Source organism: Bos indicus x Bos taurus, chromosome 20, assembly GCF_003369695.1.
Source record: "Bos indicus x Bos taurus breed Angus x Brahman F1 hybrid chromosome 20, Bos_hybrid_MaternalHap_v2.0, whole genome shotgun sequence".
Lineage (NCBI taxonomy): Eukaryota > Metazoa > Chordata > Mammalia > Artiodactyla > Bovidae > Bos > Bos indicus x Bos taurus.
Genome location: NC_040095.1, coordinates 1345789 through 1367176, shown reverse-complemented (window position 1 = coordinate 1367176; position 21388 = coordinate 1345789). Strand labels below are relative to the sequence as shown.

The 21388-nt window shown below is 42.0% G+C and overlaps 1 protein-coding gene across 5 annotated transcripts in view; it reads right to left on the bottom strand.

The window, feature by feature from the left end:
- SPDL1 (spindle apparatus coiled-coil protein 1) overlaps window positions 1-7681 on the bottom strand; it is a 33158-nt gene extending 25477 nt beyond the window's left edge. For 2 of the 5 annotated variants that reach the window (XM_027520312.1, XM_027520310.1), the window contains exon 1: window positions 7548-7649. The gene's annotated coding sequence lies outside the window, so the exon portion shown is untranslated. Of the gene's footprint in view, window positions 1-7533 lie in introns of all 5 variants that reach the window. The other 3 variants (XM_027520311.1, XM_027520309.1, XM_027520307.1) reach the window with 3 other exon arrangements.
- Between the last annotated feature and the right edge of the window lie 13707 nt (window positions 7682-21388).

The following is a 21388-nucleotide window of genomic DNA, read 5'->3' as shown; positions in this document are numbered from 1 at the left end:
AACCTCACTCATCATCCTTCCCCACTGGTTCCAGGCTCCTCAGTTCAGTTCAGTTCAGTCGCTCAGTCGTGTCCGACTCTTCGCGACCCCCTGAATCGCAGCATTCCAGGTCTCCCTGTCCATCACCAACACCCGGAGTTCACTCAGACTCACGTCCATCGAGTCAGTGATGCCATCCAGCCATCTCATCCTCTGTCGCCACCTTTTCCTCCTGCCCCCAATCCCTCCCAGCATCAGAGTCGTTTCCAATGAGTCAACTCTTCACATGAGGTGGCCAAAGTACTGGAGTTTCAGCTTTAGCATCATTCCTTCCAAAGAAATCCCAGGGCTGATCTCCTTCAGAATGGACTGGTTGGATCTCCTTGCAGTCCAAGGGACTCTCAGGAGTACTCTCCAACACCACAGTTCAAAAGCATCAATTCTTCGGTGCTCAGCTTTCTTCACAATCCAACTCTCACATCCATACATGACCAATAGAAAAATCATAGCCTTGACTAGACGGACCTTTGTTCGTGTCTCTACTTTTCAATGTGCTATGTAGGTTGGTCATAAATTTTCTCCCAAGGAGTAAGCGTCTTTTAATTTCATGGCTGCAGTCACCATCTGCAGTGATTTTGGAGCCCCCCAAAATAAAGTCTGACACTGTTTCCACTGTTTCCCCATCTATTTCCCATGAAGTGATGGGACCAGATGCCATGATCTTCGTTTTCTGAATGCTGAGCTTTAAGCCAACTTTTTCACTCTCCTCTTTCACCTTCATCAAGAGGCTTTTGAGTTCCTCTTCACTTTCTACCATAAGGGTGGTGTCATCTGCATATCTGAGGTTATTGATATTTCTCCTGGCAATCTTGATTCCAGCTTGTGCTTCTTCCGCTCCAGTGTTTCTCATGATGTACTCTGCATATAAGTTAAATAAGCAGGGTGACAATATACAGCCTTGACGTACTCCTTTTCCTATTTGGAACCAGTCTGTTGTTCCATGTCCAGTTCTAACTGTTGCTTCCTGATCTGCATACAGGTTTCTCAGAAGGCAGGTCAGGTGGTCTGGTACTCCCATCTCTTTCAGAATTTTCCACAGTTTATTGTAATCCACACAGTCAAAGGCTTTGACATAGTCAATAAAGCAGAAATAGATGTTTTTCTGGAGCTCTCTTGCTTTTTTGATGATCCAGCAGATGTTGGCAATTTGATCTCTGGTTCCTCTGCCTTTTCTAAAACCAGCTTGAACATCTGGAAGTTCACGGTTCACGTATTGCTGAAGCCTGGCTTGGAGAATTTTGAGTGTTACTTTACTAGCGTGTGAGATGAGTGCAATTGTGCAGTAGTTTGAGCATTCTTTGGCATTTCCTTTCTTTGGGACTGGAATGAAACTGACCTTTTCCAGTCCTGTGGCCACTGCTGAGTTTTCCAAATTTGCTGACATATTGTGTGCAGCACTTTCACAGCATCATCTTTCAGGATTTGAAATAGCTCAACTGGAATTCCATCACCTCCACTAGCTTTGTTCATAGTGATGCTTTCTAAGGCCCACTTGACTTCACATTCCAGGATGTCTGGCTCTAGGTGAGTGATCACACCATCGTGATTATCTTGGTCATGAAGATCTTTTTTGTACAATTCTTCTCTGTATTCTTGCCACCTCTTCTGAATATCTTCTGCTTCTGTTAGGTCCATATCATTTCTGTCCTTTATCGAGCCCATCTTTGCATGAAATGTTCCCTTGGTATCTCTAATTTTCTTGAAGAGATCTCTAGTCTACCCCATTCTGTTGTTTTCCTCTATTTCTTTGCATTAATCGCTGAGGAAGGCTTTCTTATCTCTTCTTGCTATTCTTTGGAACTCTGCATTCAGATGCTTATATCTTTCCTTTTCTTCTTTGCTTTTTGCTTCTCTTCTTTTCACAGCTATTTGCAAGGCCTCCCCAGACAGCCATTTTGCTTTTATGCATTTCTTTTCCATGGGGATGGCCTTGATCCCTGTCTCCTGTACAGTGTCACGAACCTCAGTCCATAGTTCATCAGGCAATCTATCCGATCTAGTCCCTTAAATCTATTTCTCACTTCCACTGTATAATCATAAGGGATTTAGGTCATACCTGAATGGTCTAGTGGTTTTCCCTACTTTCTTCAATTTAAGTCTGAATTTGGCAATAAGGAGTTCATGATCTGAGCCACAGTCAGCTCCCAGTCTTGTTTTTGCTGACTGTAGAGAGCTTCTCCATCTTTGGCTGCAAAGAATATAATCAATCTGATTTCAGTGTTGACCATCTGGTGATGTCCATGTGTAGAGTCTTCTCTTGTGTTGTTGGAAGAGGGTGTCTGTTATGACCAGTGCATTCTCTTGGCAAAACTCTCTTAGCCTTTGCCCTGCTTCATTCTGTACTCAAAGGCCAAATTTGCCTGTTACTCCAGGTGTTTCTTAACTTCCTACTTTTGCATTCCAGTCCCCTATAATGAAAAGGGCATCTTTTTGGGGTGTTAGTTCTAAAAGGTCTTGTAGATCTTCATAGAACCGTTCAACTTCAGCTTCTTCAGCATTACTGGTTGGGGCATAGGCTTGGATTACTGTGATATTGAATGGTTTGCCTTGGAAACGAACAGAGATCATTCTGTCATTTTTGAGATTGCATCCAAGTACTGCATTTTGGACTCTTCTGTTGACCATGATGGCCACTCCATTTCTTCTAAGGGATTCCTGCCCACAGTAGTAGATATAATGGTCATCTGAGTTAAATTCACCCATTCCAGTCCATTTTAGTTCGCTGATTCCTAGAATGTTGACGTTCACTCTTGCCATCTCCTGTTTGACCACTTCCAATTTGCCTTGATTCAGGCCATTGTAAACAAAAACTTTGGCTTCTACTCTGGGTGAAATGGGAAGTCACTGCAAAGTCTGGAGTAGAGACAGATACGTTTAAAAGGATCATTTTGGCTGATACGCTGAATAGTTGGGAGGGAAGCAAGTTGAAAGCAGAAAGATCAGGTGAGATGGCCAGTCCTACCAGAGTGGCTGCCACAGAAGGTGATGAGATTTAACACATATTCTGAAGGCAGAACCAAAATGATTTTCTGACGAATGGAATGTGGGATGTATGAAAGAGAATTTTAAAAGGCCTCCAAAGCTTCTGGCTGAGCAACTAGTAGAACAGATTTGCCAATAACTTTTAGTTGAATGAAGCCCAGACTGCTAAAGCTGGCATTACAGTTTTATAATATGGCTTCAGCTTGACTTTTTAACCCTTTAACCCTCTACTCCCCAATAGAAATTCTCCAGTATAGCTCTTTTTATACCCTTCTTAGATCATGCTAATTGGTAAATTGCCTTCTGCTCTCCTCTAAATCCATCATTCAATATCTGGCTCAAGTTGGTCTCTTCTGTCATTTCTCCCGCCTTTACCTCCCCAGAAATTATGGTTGTTCCACTCTTGACACTTGTTATGTGTATTAAGAGACTGAGTACTTCACCTTTTTTTATGTTTATATGTCCTAACTACAAGAATATAAATAATGTTGGACAGAAACAATATAACATGAGCACAAACACAGTTTTTCTTAAATCTCCCACAGTTCATCTATAGTACTGTGTTGTCCATGCTCAGTAATTCACAATGTTACCTGAATTAATATGGAGACATGTCAGGGGCTCGGAGAAGGCAATAGCACCCCACTCCAGTACTCTTGCCTGGAAAATCCCATGGATGGAGGAGCCTGGTAGGCTCCAGTCCATGGGATCGCTAAGAGTTGAACACAACTGAGCGACTTCACTTTCACTTTTCACTTTCATTCATTGGAGACGGAAATGGCAATCCACTCCAGTGTTCTTGCCTGGAGAATCCCAGGGACAGGGAAGCCTGGTGGGCTGCTGTCTATGGGGTCACACAGAATCGGACACGACTGAAGTGACTTAGCAGCAGCATAAATTTTTTAGTTCTGTGTTCATCAAAGTACAAGCATAATTAAAGAGAAGAGGACAAAGGATGGAGCCCTGTTATGAGGTGGAAAAGAAGACAGCAAAGGATACTCAAGCACGATCAGTGAGCTAGGAGGAAAAGGAAGAGCATGTGCTGTCTTAGAACTCAATAAACAAACATGTATTAAGGAGGTAGATGATAAACTGCACCAAATGCTAAATCAAATAAGGTGAACACTGAGAACTGGCCATTGGGTTTAAATTCACGGAGGTCAACTAGAAGATGACCCCAAGAATAGTTTTGATGGGGAGACTGGGGCAAAAGCCTGACTGGAATTAATTGGAGAGAATGGTAGAACAGTGGATAGCAAGCACAGTTTTGCTGCAAAGAGCAGATAAACGGAGCAGTAGCTGGAGATGCACTAGGGTCTTTTTTTTTTAAGATGAAAAACTCTTTAAGAAAAAACAACAGCAAGCTTGTATAACAAAGAAGAGATCAAGCAAAGAAAAACTAATGATATAGAAGACATGGAGAACTACGGAGTAATGAATGTGCAGGGTCTGATTTCTGGACAGGTACATGAATGTTTCATCTGAATTAAAGGAAAGTATATGGGTACAGACACAGACACTGGTAAGTATGTAGATACAGTGTTCAGAGTCTGCATGAGTGCCCTTCTGCTTCAATTTATCAGTAAATTAGGAAGGTAAACTATGAAGATGGAGGAGGAAATATAGGGTTTTAGAAGGGGGGGGTAAAAAAAAAAAAAAAAAGAATCCTATGTTATCCAGGACTGGCTATCACTGCTCTAAAATGCAAGACCTCTCCAAAGCTCGTACATGATAGAGCCAGCCATTAATTGTTGAGCTGTTAATAATAATTTATATTTGCTAAGGATTTACCATTTGCCAGGCAGAAGAGCTTCAAATGCACTATCAGATTTAATTCTCTTAATGGGCCTGAGCTATGTACTATTGGCATCAATATTTACTGAAGAAAATATGGGACTAGCCTCAAGATATCCCAGCCATCAATGTCCAAGACAGCCACAAAATTAGCTCTCATTCACTCTAAAGATTTGCTGGAATTCCTATTATGTGTCAGGTACTGTGCTGTTGCTGAGGATACAATGTGATCCTCAAACCAGACCATATGCCTGCCTTCTTGAATTTTACAGTCTATTACTGGAAAGATGTTAAATCAAATAACTGATAATGTAAAGTTACAAGTGTGTTAAGTGCAAGAAGGAGAGGTGTATGGTGCTATCTGAACCTATAACTCAGGGCAGCAGTCTCAATCTGGGTGGTGGCGTGGGGGCAGGGTCAGAGGGAATAAGGACAAGAAAGATTTCTCTGAGGAAGTGACTTTTCAACAGGTGTAATGAACATCTAAGAGTAACCTATCAATCTGCAGAGAAAGGTAGCCAGGGTTGAATAAAAACTATAGCTAATATGTACCAGATATCACACTCGATGCTTTGCAAACATTATTACTGCAAACTCTGGAAAATTCTTAAAGAGATGGGAATACCAGTCCATGTGACCTGCTTCTTGAGAAATCTGTACGCAGGTCAGGAAGCAACAGTTAGAACTGGACATGGAACAACAGACTGGTTCCAAATAGGGAAAGGAGTATGTCAAGTCTGTATATTATCACCATGCTTATTTAACTTATATGCAGAGTACATCATAGAAATGCTGGACTGGATGAAGCACAAGCTGGAATCAAGATTGCCAGGAGAAATATCAATAACCTCAAATATGCAGATGACACCACATTTATGGCAGAAAACGAAGAAGAACTAAAGAGCCTCTTGATGAAAGGGAAAGAGGAGAGTGAAAACACTGGTTTAAAACTCAACATTCAGAAAACGAAGATCATGGCATCTGGTCCCATCACTTCATGGCAAATAGATGGGGAAACAGTGGAAACAGTGTCAGACTTTATTTTGGGGGGCTCCAAAATCACTGCAGATAGTGACTGCAGCCATGAAATTAAAAGATGCTTGCTCCTTGGAAGAAAAGTTATGACCAACCTAGACAGCATATTAAAAAGCAGTACTTTGCCAACAAAGGTCCATCTAGTCAAAGCTACGGTTTTCCAGTAGTCATGTATGGATGTGAGAGTTGGACTATAAAGAAAGCTGAGTGCTGAAGAATTGATTCATTTGAACTGCGGTGTTGGAGAAGACCCTTGAGAATCCCTTGGAGAGCAAGGAGATCCAACCAGTCCATCCTAAAGGAAATCAGTCCTGAATATTCATTGGAAGGGCTGTTGCTGAGGCTGAAACTCCAATTTTGGCCATCTGATGCGAAGAACTGACTCATTTGAAAACACCCTGATGCTGGGAATGATTGAAGGCAGGAGGAGAAAGGGACGACACAGGATGAGATTGTTGGATGGCATCATCGACTCAATGGACATGAGTTTGAGTAAACTCCGGGAGGTGGCAATGGACAGGGAGGCCTGGTGTGCTGCAGTCCATGGGGCTGCAAAGAGTCAGACGGACTGAGTGACTGAACTGAACTGAAACATTATTTTATTGAATCCTCTTAACAACCCTATGAGATAAAAGGGTTACCCCTCCCCCCAAACCATGGACTGCAGCATGCCAGCCTGCAGGCACTCCATGGGGTCTCAAAGAGTCAGACACTACTTGGCGACTGAACAACAACCCCTCATGTTACACAGATGCAAACTGAAAAGTTAAGTAACAGAGGCACAGAAAGGTTAAGTAACTTGCCCAGGGTTATCAGGTGGTAACACTGATAACTCAGTGTCTAAGTGAGATGGGAACAGGATTTCGTTCCATAGCCTGGTGCTCCTAACCACTTTGAAAAAAGCATGTAGCAGACAGGAAGCTCAGAGGATCAGATTGGTTGAGTTGTCACCCCACCTTCAGTACTGACTGGCAGCATCAACTTGAACAATTTCTCCAATGTCTTGTTTAGTCATCCATAAACCAAGGTCAGTTACAATAGGGTTTTTGTTTAAGATTAAACCAGCAATGGGTAAAAAGCAGCTAGAGCGGAATCCTACACGAAACTGTCTGAGCAGCGCTGTCCAGTAGAAATACAGTGCGAACAAGACACGTTGATTTTCAATTTTCTAGGTTCCACGTTCATTTTAAAAAGTAAATAGTGGTGAAATTCACTTTAACAATGCGTTATTTAACGCAATATACCCGAAAGATTATCATTTCAACATGTAGTCGTCATATTATCAACCAGAGTGTAGTCTTTAAAATCCAGTGTGTATTTTAATTACATTTGTAGCCTTTCTCGAATCGGACTGCCACATGTGTCATACAGCCGGCCGACACACAGCCAGCGCAGATCCAGTGTTCGTTATCCCCCAGACTCAGGCAACGGACCCGACTTTCCGTATTTACGCAGAATTCCCGGGGGCAGTCGTAGCGGCCCAGCGGAATATTAGGGCCGGCTCGGAACCTGGTCTGTAAGAGCTGAGTTCTGCCGAAGAAGCTGCTCCAGCTAAAAGCCTGGGCGGAGACCCAGGCCCCAAGTATTCCTAGGCCCTGCCCTCCTCTCCCCAGGATCCCTTCTCTACGCCGCCCCGGCGCTTCCCCCTTCATACGCACCTCCCTCCGGGCCCCTGGCCCCTACCTTTCTCTCCTCACCCTTTTCCCTGCTGCTGCAGCTCTCCGTGCTCAGATTCCCGACGTTAACTCCACGGTGGGAGCGCACAATCACCAGCCCATTCACTCACCAAGAGCTCGGGTAAGCGCCAGGGCTTTTTGAATGCAATTCCCGCGAGAACTCACGTCACGCGATACTTTCCGCCCTAGCGTCGCGTTAAGGGAAAAAAGGGGAAGGAACGTCCAAGACAGTGCCACGCCCCAGCTACGGCGGCTTTGGCGCAGGCTCAAACGTAGCTCTGTGTCGCGTCAGCCTTACTCACGGTTGGTTTTCTGGATGTTTTGGGGGTTTTTTGGTCTTCGTTTTCCCTAGAGACAGTGCTTTCTGGAGGGATAGTGTCACTCGAAGGCGAGGCGGCGGGGGAATTCCCTCGTGTGCTGGCTTAACGGCCCGTTGGCCGGTGTGCATCCTGAAGGCTATGCCCTGTGGTAGCTATTTTAGGGTTCCAGAAATTTCACTGAGTGTGACACTGCCTAAAAGCATCATAGACAGAATCACAGTTAGGTTTATAAGACAGAGTGCCAGTTAATTTCACACAGATTATCACATTTAAGCCCGCCAACAGCCTTATGAGGTGGGTGCGTGCTAATCGACTCAGTCGTGTAAGACTCTGCGACTCTATGAACTGTATAGCACATCAGGCTCTTCTGTCCATGGGATGCTCCAGGCAAGAACACTGGAGTGGGTTGCCAGTGCCCTCCTCCAGGGGATCTTCCCGACCCAGGGATGGAACCCGGTCTCTTCTGTCTCCTGCATTGGCCGCCAGGTTCTTTCCCTCTAGCGCCACCTGGGAAGCCCTATGAGGTTCTACAGAGGAAAACAAAGTCCCAAGAAGAAAGATACCTTAGACAAGTGGTAGAACTAGAATTTGAATTAATGCAGCCTGCTGTGCTGCTGGAGAAGACTCCTGAGAGTCCCTTGGGCAGCAAGGAGATCAAACCAGTCAATCTTAAGGGAAATCAACCTTGAATACTCATTGGAAGGACAGTTACTGAAGCTGAAGCTCCAGTAGTTTTTGGTCACCTGAGGTGAACAGCCGACTCATTTGACAAGTCCCTGATGCTAGGAAAGATAGAAGGCGGGAGGATGAGATGGCTGGATGGCATTACCAATGCAATGGGCCTGAACTTGGGCAAACTGCAGGAGGTGGTGAGGAACAGGAGGGCCTGGTGGGCTGCGGTCCTTGGGGTCGCAAACAGACATGACTGGGCGACTGAACAAGTCTGCTAAAGTCCAAGCTCTTGCGTGTGTCTTTAAACAATTATTTTATATTTTTTAAACCTGATGCCTATTCAAAATTTTGAGCAATCAGGAATAATAATAGCCAACATTTAGTGAGCACTTCTGAATCCATTAGCAACCGTAGTACAGATCAAGTTATGCTTTTGAGCCCATTTTTTTTCTTGCTTACTCGAGGACTTGGCCATATGTGCTTTCTTCTTCATCATCAGTTTTTTCCCCCCTCTGTTGGATCTTCCCTATCAACAAGTAAACATGCTGTAATGACTTCCATCTGAAAAATAATGCTAACCTTCCTTGACCTCGTTGGGCTTCCCTGGTGTTTCACTGATAAATAATCTGTCTGCCAAGCAGGAGACCTGGGTTCAGTCCCTGGGTTGGGAGGATTCCCCTGGAAAATGAGATGAAAATCCACTCCAGTATTCTTGCCTGGGAAAGCCCATGGACAGAGGAGCCTGGTGGGCTACAGTCCATGGGGTCGCAAAGAGTCAGACACAACTGAGCCACTAAACAAGGAACAAGTCGAGCTCAGTCAGCTTACCACCTCATTATTTGCTTCCCTTGGTAAAATTCCTGGGAAAAAAAGCCTACACTCATTATCTTAATTTTCTTATTCTTTGTTCTTTTTTTTTTTTTCCCCCACTTTAGGTTTTGGTCTCACCACTCCAGTGAAATGGCTCTTCTCAACATGACCAGTGAGTACTATCTTGCAAAATCCATTTTTCAGCCCTCACTCAACAATTGACAGTTGATAGCTCTCCCTGAGTCTCCTTAGGTGTTGGGATGCCACAGCTCCCTGCTTTTCCCTTCTCGATTTCCTTTGCAGGCTTCTATTTGTGACTGAGATAGGCTGCACTAAGTTAAGGATTGATCTGGGTTCAAAGACTGACAACAGTGATACCTTTGTGTTGCTCACAGTATAGCCTAGCAAATGCACTTGGGGCCTGAATTAGCCAGATACTCCTTCATTTGTCATCACCCCCCAAGTTCTTGAATAAATGAAACCTGATTTTCCTTTTCATTTGACAAAGATTTTTCAACTCAGAACTCGGGAAGATACCATTCTAACCTGGTCCAATCATGACTGGCTGAAATTAGGTAGTCTATAATGTATCTGAACTTCATTTTTCTCCTTAGTTACATGAATACATAGGCCTATGTTTCATTCATGTCTCTTTCAAATTTAATATTTTGGAAATATTTTAAACTTTTATTTATTATTTTTTACTGGAGTATCATTGCTTTACAGTGTTGTGTTAGTCTTTACTGTATACCAACATAAATTAGCTACATGTATGCCAAAGCCTTTGACGGTGTGGATCACAATAAACTGTGGAAAATTCTGAAAGAGATGGGAATACCTGACCACCTGACCTGCCTTGTGAGAAATCTGTATGCAGGTCAGGAAGCAACAGTTAAAACTGAACATGGAACAACAGACTGGTTCCAAATAGGAAAAGGAGTACGTCAAGGCTGTATATTGTCACCCTGCTTATTTAACTTATATGCAGAGTACATCATGAGAAACACTGGAGTGGAAGAAGCACAAGCTGGAATCGAGATTGCCGGGAGAAATAGCAATAACCTCAGATATGCAGATGATACCACCCTTATGGCAGAAAGTGAAGAGGAACTAGAAAGCCTCTTGATGAAAGTGAAAGAGGAGAGTGAAAAAGTTGGCTTAAAGCTCAACATTCAGAAAACGAAGATCATGGCGTCTGGTCTCAACACTTCATGGGAAATAGATGGGGAAACAGTGGAAACAGTGTCAGACTTTATTTTGGGGGGCTCCAAAATCACTGCAGATGGTGATTGCAGCCATGAAATTAAAAGACGCTTACTCCTTGGAAGAAAAGTTGTGACCAACCTAGATAGCATATTGAAAAGCAGAGACATTACTTTGCCAACAAAGGTCCGTCTAGTCAAGGCTATGGTTTTTCCAGTGATCATGCATGGATGTGAGAGTTGGACTGTGAAGAAAGCTGAGTGCCGAAGAATTGATGCATTTGAACTGTGGTGTTGGAGAAGACTCTCGAGAGTCCCTTGGGACTGCAAGGAGATCCAACCAGTCCATCCTAAAGGAGATCAATCCTGGGTGTTCATTGAAAGGACTGATGCTGAAACTGAAACTCCAATACTTTGGCCACCTCATGTGAAGAGTTGACTCATTGGAAAAGACCCTGATGCTGGGAGGGATTGGGGGCAGGAGGAGAAGGGGACAACAGAGGATGAGATGGCTGGATGGCATCACCGACTAGATGGACATGAGTATGAGTGAACTCCGGGAGTTGGTGATGGACAGGGAGGCCTGGCGTGCTGCAGTTCTTGGGGTTGCAAAGAGTCGGACACGACTGAGGGACTGAACTGAACTGAACTGATACATATACTCCCTCATTCTTGAACCTCCCTCCCACACCCTCTAGGTCATCACAGAACACCAAGCTGAGCTCCCTGTGCTTTTCAGTAGCTATCTATTTTACACATGGTAGTGTATATCTCAGTCCTACTCTCCCAGTTCATCCCTGTGTCCACATGTCCCTTAGTGACCATAACGTGTTAGGCAAAATGCAAGGAATTTAGAGATATGGTAATTGCCACTCGACTCTGGGAGATTCTCACAATGTAGTAGGGGATTAAATAAAAACAAACTCAAATAACCATCGGGCTATGTATGAATGTCATGTCAATGGTATATACCCTACACTAAAGATGTGTGAAGGGAGAGGTCAGTTTTCTTATGGTGTCCCTTTAATGTTTCACCGTGCAGGTGGCGCTTGAGTAGGGCCTTGAAAAACAGCTGAGCTAAGTGAAGAGAAAAACACTCTAGGGAAGTAGGCAGCATTAGTAAAATCATAGACGCTACCAATATCAAAATTAAAGTCAGTTTTTAGGAGCCATCTGGATAGGGTGCTGCCTATACCATCACTGGACACTAGATGTCACAAGTGAAATGAATTCTAGATTCTCCCTGCCTGGATAATGAAGATTCAGGGTTCCAGATGCAGATCTGCCTACCCAGGTGAGGTCCACATACCATGTGCTAAATGCCAAGGGTCAGGAAAATAAATGCATTTGTCACTTTTTAGTTTACGTAATAAGAGATGGGATTTTTGCCTCCTCATGCAAAAAGTGTGAGGAGGCACGCATCAAGCATAGCAAGGGAATTTCGATGCTGGAAATCAGTCCTAATATTGCTATATTACTTATAATACTACTACTAATATTTCTAATTGTATAATTCCTAATATTATAGCTATTCAAAACTGGGAAAGACTGCTGTAGTAAACTGGCCATCATTCCTTAACTATGACTGCTTAGTAGAAAAGAGAGGACTGGTTATCAAAAATGGTGTAGAAGGGAGTTATTACATTGCACTGAAAGCTGTGTGTATTTTGACATGAACTTACTAAATGATCATGTTTGTTTTGGTGCCACAGGTGAATACTCTCTGCCCTCAAGGTACTTAGTGTTTAGTGGAAGGGGCATTTACCAAACAATAAACTATTATTCAGAGTACAACTTAAGATTTTCTTGTTCCTTCATATTATTAAGCTTTGGCCCAAGAACTAGGGGCAAAAGAAGAACAAGCCCAGGACCCCAAGACAGAGTTTTGCAAATAAGAGCTGGATCAATTTACAAAGTTCCATGACTCATAGGATGGACCAGAAGATGAAGTTTTGGAAGTTACACTTAAGGTTGTGGTCATTAACACATGGAGAATGGCTGAAGTCAAGAAAGAGGTTTAGAGAGAGTAGAGAGAGCTGTGTGCAGGACTTTGGTCATTGTTCTAATCTATGGAACAGGAGGAGACTAAGGATCCAGCAAAAGAAACAGAACACCCATCCGAAAAGATATCAGGAAATTTGAATTGTCACAGATCTCTTATGATGATTTGATATCAAAGTGAGTAATTGAACTGGGTGGTGGGTTTGACAGTTTAGTGTTAATAGTGACCGTTGCAGCCTAGTCTGCAGTCTCTGTTGACTCGGCTTTGTATAGTAGCACCAGCTTCAACTCTTCGTGAGCCCTACTGCTACATTCCTTTCCCCACAAATAGGTGCAGTCCTCATTCATAGCAAAGCTGCCTCATCCCAATATTGTGGACATTTATTGGTTGAATTTTTAGCATCAGTTCCCTCTTCCTGGTCCTGCCCAAAGCATTCTGATTATACTTTGGGTAAGTCATCTTTCTCTCCATTTTCAGCCATGTGGACTGTTTAAAATTGATCCTGTCCTTCAACTCTTGGGTCCCCCTGGGTATAATTGGTTCAGGGATATGCATGTGACTGAATCCAAGTGGGTGAAATAACACGAGGTAATCACTGGGACTGTTGGAAAAAATTGGATTTTGTTAACCCCTTCTGTACTTAGACTTTGTAGCCTAGAGCTGCCAAGTGCGATCTTAGGTCCATGAAGCTTAAGTTGACTTGAAATGGAATCGAAAGCAGAGCTGATAGAGAAGGGAAAAAAGCTGCCTGGGTCCTACATCAAGCTTCTCTTGAAGCTAGAGATATCTTTGAACTGTTTAGTTTTTGCTCATATAGCTTCAATCTGAGTTTTCTGTTACTTGAAATATAATAATTGTTTACCAATACACTCAATAATACTCATATCTGAGACTTCCCTGGCAGTCTGTACTTCCACTGCAGGGAGTACTGGTTTGATCCCTGGTCGGGGGGCTCAGATCCCCCATGTTGTGCAGTATGGCCAAAACAAGAAAGTAAAATAATACTTATGTCCAAACTTGAATGGACTAGTCAACTTCAACCTGTCAGCTTCTAATTCTACATTTAGGAGTTTATGAGGCTAAAATTGAAAATTACTAACTTCCAAGAATAGAATCTAGTGATGGCTCCTCTGAGAAAAATGTCTTAGTTGAATCAAAAGGAAGGTTTATCCTAAATGAAGGAGAAGGCAGTGGCACCCCACTCCAGTACTCTTGCCTAGAAAATCCCATGGACGGAGGAGCCTGGTAGGCTGCAGTCCATGAGGTTGCTAAGGGTCGGATACGACTGAGTGACTTCACTTTCACTTTTCACTTTTATGCATTGGAGAAGAAAATGGCAACCCACTTCAGTGTTCTTGCCTAGAAAATCCCAGGGATGGGGGAGCCTGGTGTGCTGCTGTCTATGGGGTCGCACAGAGTCGGACACGACTGAAGCGACTTAGCAGCAGCAGCAGCAGTCTAGAGTAAAGGAAAATAAGGATCCAAACAGCTTGGAAGTAATCCCTTTCCTGGCACCACTTCACATTATCATTACATCCCTGTTAAGCTTGCTTCTTCTGATGATTTTAACACCTAAGCCAGTTAGAATTAAAATGCAGTTACGGTTTTTACTTTCCAAGAATAGTACCCACTCTAGTTAGTTCACGATATATATGCATATAAAAAAAATCTATCGTCCTGATTTTTTGCAACTATTTGTAGAACCGTAGTTTCTACTTATGACTTTCTATCTTCCAGTGTCTGTCACTTGTTCCTTTTATTTTATGACATACCTCAGCTAGTTGGAACCCTTTATCCAGCACTGTGACCCAAATCTACATTGCTGAATAAAACACTCACTAGCTATGATATATATTACTCACTGTGCTGCTAGGCCAAATTTATTTGGCCTGACTCAAAATGGGATAGTTTAAATACTGTTCTTTCTCTGAGGGCCTGAAACTGTCACACTACTTTTCTGCATGGGAAGAAGTGGTGGTTGCCTTGATGTTGTAATGCTCAATTTAATGTATTTTATTCCTTGGGGACAACTTGGGACTGCACACAAAATACATTGACTTCACCTGCTCAGTAACAGTCACTGTGAGCTACCTCCTGCCTATTGCCACTAGGTGACAGTCTTTGAAAATATTTTGTCCTACAGGCCTTTCTGTTACAGAAATTAGATTTTGTCTGTAGATATGGTTATTGGACTGCAAGGAGATCCAACCAGTCCATCCTAAAGGAGATCAGTCCTGGGTATTTATTGGAAGGACAGATGATGAAGCTGAAACTCCAATACTTTGTCCACCTCATGCAAAGAGTTGACTCATTGGAAAAGACCCTGATGCTGGGAGGGATTGGGGCAAGAGGAGAAGGGGACGACAGAGGATGAGATGGCTGGATGGCATCACCGACTCGATGGACGTGAGTTTGGGTGTACTCCGGGAGTTGGCAATGGACAGAGAGGCCTGGCATACTGCGATTCATGGGGTTGCAGTCAGACACGACTGAGAGACTGAACTGAACTGAACTGATGGTTATTATGCTAGTTTCAGCCAGAAGATTAGCCAAATGCACATATTTATTATAACCTGTACTCTTAGTCTTTTGAGGTCATAGTTACTCCCCATCATTCTCCTACCTAGTTTACTCCATGCTGTGGACTGAATGGTGTCTCTTACAAATTCGTATGTTGAAACCCTAACCTAAACATGACTGTGTTTAGAGATACCGCCTTTAGAGGTGATTATGATTAATTAAGGTCATAAGGATGAGACCCTAATCCCATAGAATTGGTAGCCTCTTATGAGAAGAGTTGGAGAAAGAGAGATGTCTCCTTTCTTTGCACCAAAGCAAAAAAGACCATAAGCTATAAACTGACAGTGAGAGAAGCATCTGAAGACTAGGGAGAGAGCCCTCACCAGGAAATGAGTGGGCCAGCACCTTAAGCTTGGACTTTCTAGCCTCCAGAACAGTGAGAAGTAAATTCTCTGTTGTTTAGGTACTTCATTATTGCAGCCCAAGCAGACTAAGATAAACACCATTTCATCTTTTTCACTAGAGAAGCCATGTGACTAATGGTTAAGAATACAATACATGTTCTTCAGTCAGCAGCTGGGTTCAGTTGCAGGCTCTGTTACTTCCTCTGATTGCCTTTAAGAAACTGCTTAGCCTCTCTAGGCCTCAGTTTCCTGGAATATAAAATGGGATAATTAAAGTGTCTAATTCAGTCATTTATTGTACAGTTTAAGTGATCTAATACTTTTTAACCTTTAGCATAAAGTCAGTAAATAGTAGCTGATATTGTCAACAGCATTATCTCAGCTCAAATGCCACTCCCTCTGTTCTGAATCTTTATCCTCAGGCATGTCCTCTATGTACAGTTTATAGCACCCTGTGCCTATCCTTTGAAACAATTATAGTAGTTTGTGGTAATTTACGTCTGCTTCCCTCACTAAAAGGTAAGTTTGCTCAGAATGGAAATGGCCAATATATGTTTTGCTCACTATGGTTTCTCCCGGCAAGTGCTTGAGACGTGCTTGTTGCTAAAGTCATGTTTGATGAATGCAATTCATTCATTTAAATGGGGAATCTATAAACTCTCTTTGAGAGATCAAAGTCAAATAACTTGTTTTAAAATTACTATTCTTAATCCTAAATGAAAAGTGCTAAAAATTTATGAATCAGTTTACATGAAACAGATTACATGTCACAGAGACAGTACACTGAATAAATAGGATACTTGATACCCTCTGAACTTTTTTATTGTTGCATTTGCCTATGATGATATGTGTCCCTCACTTGAACTAATATTTCTTCATTCAGAATTTATGTATTGATGTAATTTCTGTAATTCAAGCATTTTAAATTGTACTAGGGAACTTGGCATATAAAATAACCCTATTGGAGAGGCCTGTAAAGCAAAGACTCCTTGGTTAAAGTAAATGTTCACTTTTGTGTAAATCGAGACTCTCATGTGTTGTTTCCTTAAAGGAAAAGCTACTCTCGACGAACTTAAAGTTTTAAAACTCATGTTTTCCTAATATTTTATTATGTCCCAGACAGGTTTATCTATTTCCTGCAAAATACGTCTGGCACATGCTGTCCTATTACCTTTTCCTTAATAGAAAATATTAAAAGGAGTGTATGTTTCCAGTAACCTTTAAAGTTCTTTGATTATATATGAAGACTCAAAAGCACAGTAACAAGAAATGCTAATTATGTGTATTTAAAAGATAATTTTCTGTTTTCAAAGTTCTCTCAAAATATGAGACATGAGAAAGTGGTTTTCAGGCTTTATGTACCTTATATAGATAGGAAAAGCTCCCTTTCTTCCTATTGCAGTGATAAAACCTTAGGCAGCCCTAATATTAGATGTGATCTTGCTTTGCGTTAATCATTGTTTTACCACTTACTTGCCTCTCCATTATCAGGCAGGATACTCAGACTCTTGCTTTATCACAAATGAACCCTATCCACTCCCCGTGATGTGCTGCGTGCCAGCAGTATTCAGCTACTTTGGATAAATTGGTTAGTCTTGTAAAATACTTCCCTAAGCTCAAGTTCTGGAACTTGTCAGGTGTCCTCTCTGACAGTCCTGTCTTCCCTTGGCTCTCAGATTACCCCACCAGCTGGGTTAAGGCCCATATCCTCCCATAAAGCGTGCTTCTTTGGAATTCAGATCTATTGGCGTTTGGCACTAAAAAGCAATGTTCTTGCACTTTCTGTCAGATCAGGGCTGAATAATCTCCTGGGGGTGAGTAACCTTTTAAATGTTGGAAGACTAACAGTTTCAGGGATCAGTGTGAGCTTAGCAATTTGTAAGAAAGATCAGAGAAATACATGTCCCTTTTCTTGAATATAGCAAGATCCAGATTATTTTTTCCTTTTTGTAAATCAGTCTGGAGGTTGGCATCACACTCTCCCCGACCCCATGCCAATCCATCAGTCTGTGCATAGAGCAAACCTTTACGGACAGAAATATGGCTTCTGAATTACACTGGCACTTAATCAGTATTATTGCATATGACTGAAGGCAGGGAGTTATGAAAGTGTCTTGGGTGACAGTCCTTCTCCCACCTATAAAACTCCTGGCAAAGGAATTAATAGGCATTCTATAAACAGACAGAGTTAAGCTCTTAAAAACAGCATACTATTCATAGGGTTTAAATTTCTCAGCCAACATGGAAAAACTAGGTTGAAAAAGTAGCATCTAATTTATTCTTAAATATAGTTGAAAGATTTTATTTTCTTTCTGCTCCCACAAAAGTTAATTGGTGCTGCTTCCATCCTAATAAATAGAGGTATTTAAGTGTCAAAGCATGCCCCCCAAACTTTGTTGTACATGTAAACACCTGAGAAGCTTTTATAACACCTGGTGCCCAGTCTCTACCCAGCATCAATTAAATTGGAATGCCTGGGGGTGTCTGTCAGGCATCAGTGCTTTTTAAAAATCCCCAGGGAGAAGGCAATATGCAGTAAAGTTTGGGAACCTGAGTTAAAACAGTCACACTCCCTACCTGCTCTTCAGCTTTTCTCCCTTGCTTCTTTATCTCAATAGTTCTCAATCTGACTGCTTATTAGAATTAGGAGGCATCTTAAAGTATTCCATTCTGATGCATTTGGCCTAGGGCTGAGTATAAGCATCAGAAATGCTTTGCTGTTCCCCAGCTGACTCTAACGTACAGTCATGGTGAAAAAATCACTGGGCTAGCCATAGGTGGGCCCTTTAGCCTTTTTCTTGCAGTAAGAACTTTATGCATATTAAAATTCCTATCCACTTGCTTTGTTGAATGAATTTTCTTTTTCAGTTCACCAGGCTCTAAAGTTCCAACCACTTTCCTAAATCCATTGGTAATAGATTACCTGGTGAAATACAGGACAGCCAGTTATATTTTATTTCAGCTAAACAATAAATGCTGTCTTCTGAAATTTAAATTTAACTAGTGTCCTATGTTGACTACATCTACCAACACTAACTGGTGGGAGAGCATGGCTCATTCTTAGAAAAATTAGCAGCTGAATTTGGGGAAGGTCCCATCCTTTGAATCTTCAAGGTTTATGGCCTTTTAGTTCTTATCCATTCTAGCTGCAGAAGTGGTAGATGAAAGGCATGAATGATTTGGGAATTAAAAACTACTTAAGATCTCCCAGTGAGCCAGGAGGACCCACATTTCCCTTTTACTTAGAGTGTCATTGGCTGACCAGCAGGCGAGGAGTATAGAAGAGGCTGGGTGTCATTGTGCATAGAAAGAGGTGAAGACTTGAATATATGCTTTAGTTGCAGGAACCCTGCTTCTGCATTCTTCAGCGGATTGCCATTTTGAGCTTTTTCTATGACTTTCAGGTACTTCAGACTTGCTTTTTCTTCTTCTTTTTGTTTTTCATGTTATTTCTTTTTAATCTATCTGAATATTAGATATTTGACTGGAGTTGAGATAGTTTTCAGGTAAAACTGTTCTCATAGCATACTGAGTCTGAACTAATGGGAGGTTCAGGAGTCCCTGGCAATCTTGTAAGAACCCTCTAATCTCAAGAGGCTTCCAAAGCAGTCTGGATGCCTTTCAGCTTCATCCGCTGGGACTGTTCACCACTAGCTGATTCATGAAATTTCTTTCCTCCTCACCATCCCCAAATAGGCCTTGAACTGTAAATAAAAGTCATAGGTAGGTGCATTTCTTGACCAACAGAAGGCTCTATACAAAGAGAAAAGGAGTGAGATTTCACAAGAATTCCCGAAAGCAGGTGTTATAATGACTTTACCAGATTTGAGTCTGACATTTTGATGAGCAACTCTTGAGCACCCCTCATAATATCCTCCATGGAAGAGATAGGCCAACAGGTAGTATGTCAAATCCCCCTTTGCCAGTCCAAGTGTACTAATGGAAGGAGGTGAAACAGGTGAAGCACATTAACTTTTAACCTGTTAACAATGGTTTTTTTCACTAAGCATTAGATGTTTAAAAGGGAAATGCACACTGGCAGAAGGAGCCAAGACAAAGGGTGATAGGAAGGGGCTGAAAGCTGCATCATGGAACATATTTGCAAGCCAGCTGGGCCCACTTTGTGCAGATGTTTTTATAGGAACAAGAGGGAGGGGCAGGTGGTCTGATGTTAAGCACATCAGCAAAGCAGCAGACTATTTCTCTGCATAAGGCCCCTTTCTCCTGGCTCAAGAGAGGTGAGGGAGGGGGGTGGTGCTCAGAGGCTTTGGAATGATTTTATTGTTCAAACTGAATTCAAGTAAATTGCATATTTTGATGGTAAGACTTTTTTCCAAGTTAATTTAAAAAGGATTAAAAATCATCTTAGGACTCTGAAAACCAGAGAGCTGTATGTTTATCCACCTGTGAGCAATCCAGTCATCATCAGCTATTTTATTCATAGGTGAGAAAACATGTAGCTATTTGGAGAAAATACTTCCAAAATGGATCTCCTTGGTTTATATGATGAACTTCTTTAAGCTTTAAGGCAGTGTAGATAGGTGAAGCTCTCTCTTCCACAGATGGTTGGCTTGGCCTTCCACTTTTTGCCTGACTGCTTCTGTAGCATGTCTATGCAGTGTACATTCCAGATTATGCAGGGAATCAGATTTTTTATACAGGTTGAAGGTTTGCAAATTGGTGGCCCACAGTTTTACTGTTTGACCCACACCGTGCAAGGGAGAAAACAAAAAGCAAATTTGAGCCAAAATTATAAACTTGGAATTTTACACACACACACACACACACACATCTGGATTGCCAGGTTCTCTTGAAAAAGCAAAAGATTTGACTATGCTATGCTCACTTTCCTCCTGCCAGTAATCTGGTAGATCTTTGTCTTTTTCTGGACACACTTTTTCCAGTTTGCTATAGCCCCTGTCACTCTGGCATTGGGTTTATTCATGCAGTGAAACGAGACAGATATAAGGAGACATTTATATTACCTGTTTATATGAGTTTGCAATCCATGGTATAAGGCAAGACTATATTATGTTGTTGCTCAAGTGTCTTTCAAGCTGCTTCTGTGGATTTTCTGTTTTGTACAAATGGAGTTCTTAATATTGTTATAGATTATCTGAAACTTTGCTTGAGGGAAGAACTTGACTATGCTACTGCAGTTCTAAAAGTTGTTTCTGGCCTATTTCAGTTTAGTTTTAGAGCACAAATGAATTTGTGACTAAAGAGTAACTCAAGTTGATTTTTTTGGCAGTGTTTTCATTGCCAAATTAAAGAATTAAAGTGATCATCTGGATGAACTCATCTGTAAGTAGAAAACAGAAATTAGTAATTTGATTATCAGAGGTGGTTGCAAGTACAGGTCAAATCCAGCAATGCTGTCAGTCAAATGCTCAACTGTTAACGTTAATCACCTATTTTAATATCAAAAAACCTTAACACAAGAAAGGACTTTAGGGATTAAAATTTGACCTCTTCATTTCACAGATGAAAAAACGGAACTTCAGAGTGGTTAAGCAATCTATTCTTTTTTACTGGGAGGAGGAGCCTCTGTTTATTGTCCAGAGTCTTGAATCACCCCTCCCCACTCCCCTCTACCTGGTGCATCTGAAACTAACATGTGATCCTCAGAGTGTGGGTGGGAATGAAGAGGTACACTTCTCTGTGCCCTGTGCACCTCTTTCTTGCTTTTCCATTTAGCTAAGGCCTTGCTGGAGTTCTTGATGAGACGAATCTACTATGAGCCTTTTTCTCAAAGAGCCCCTTTGGTGCACTGGGTGCTCACCTTCCTATATGTAGGGAAGAAGAGTAAGGTGATCTTTCACATCACCATTACAGAATCTCAGCTGGGCAATTAGAGGAAACCTTCAGAATTCCCAGGTAGAGTTATCACAGGTTTGGCTTAAAGCAACCTATTCTCAAATACACTACAGGT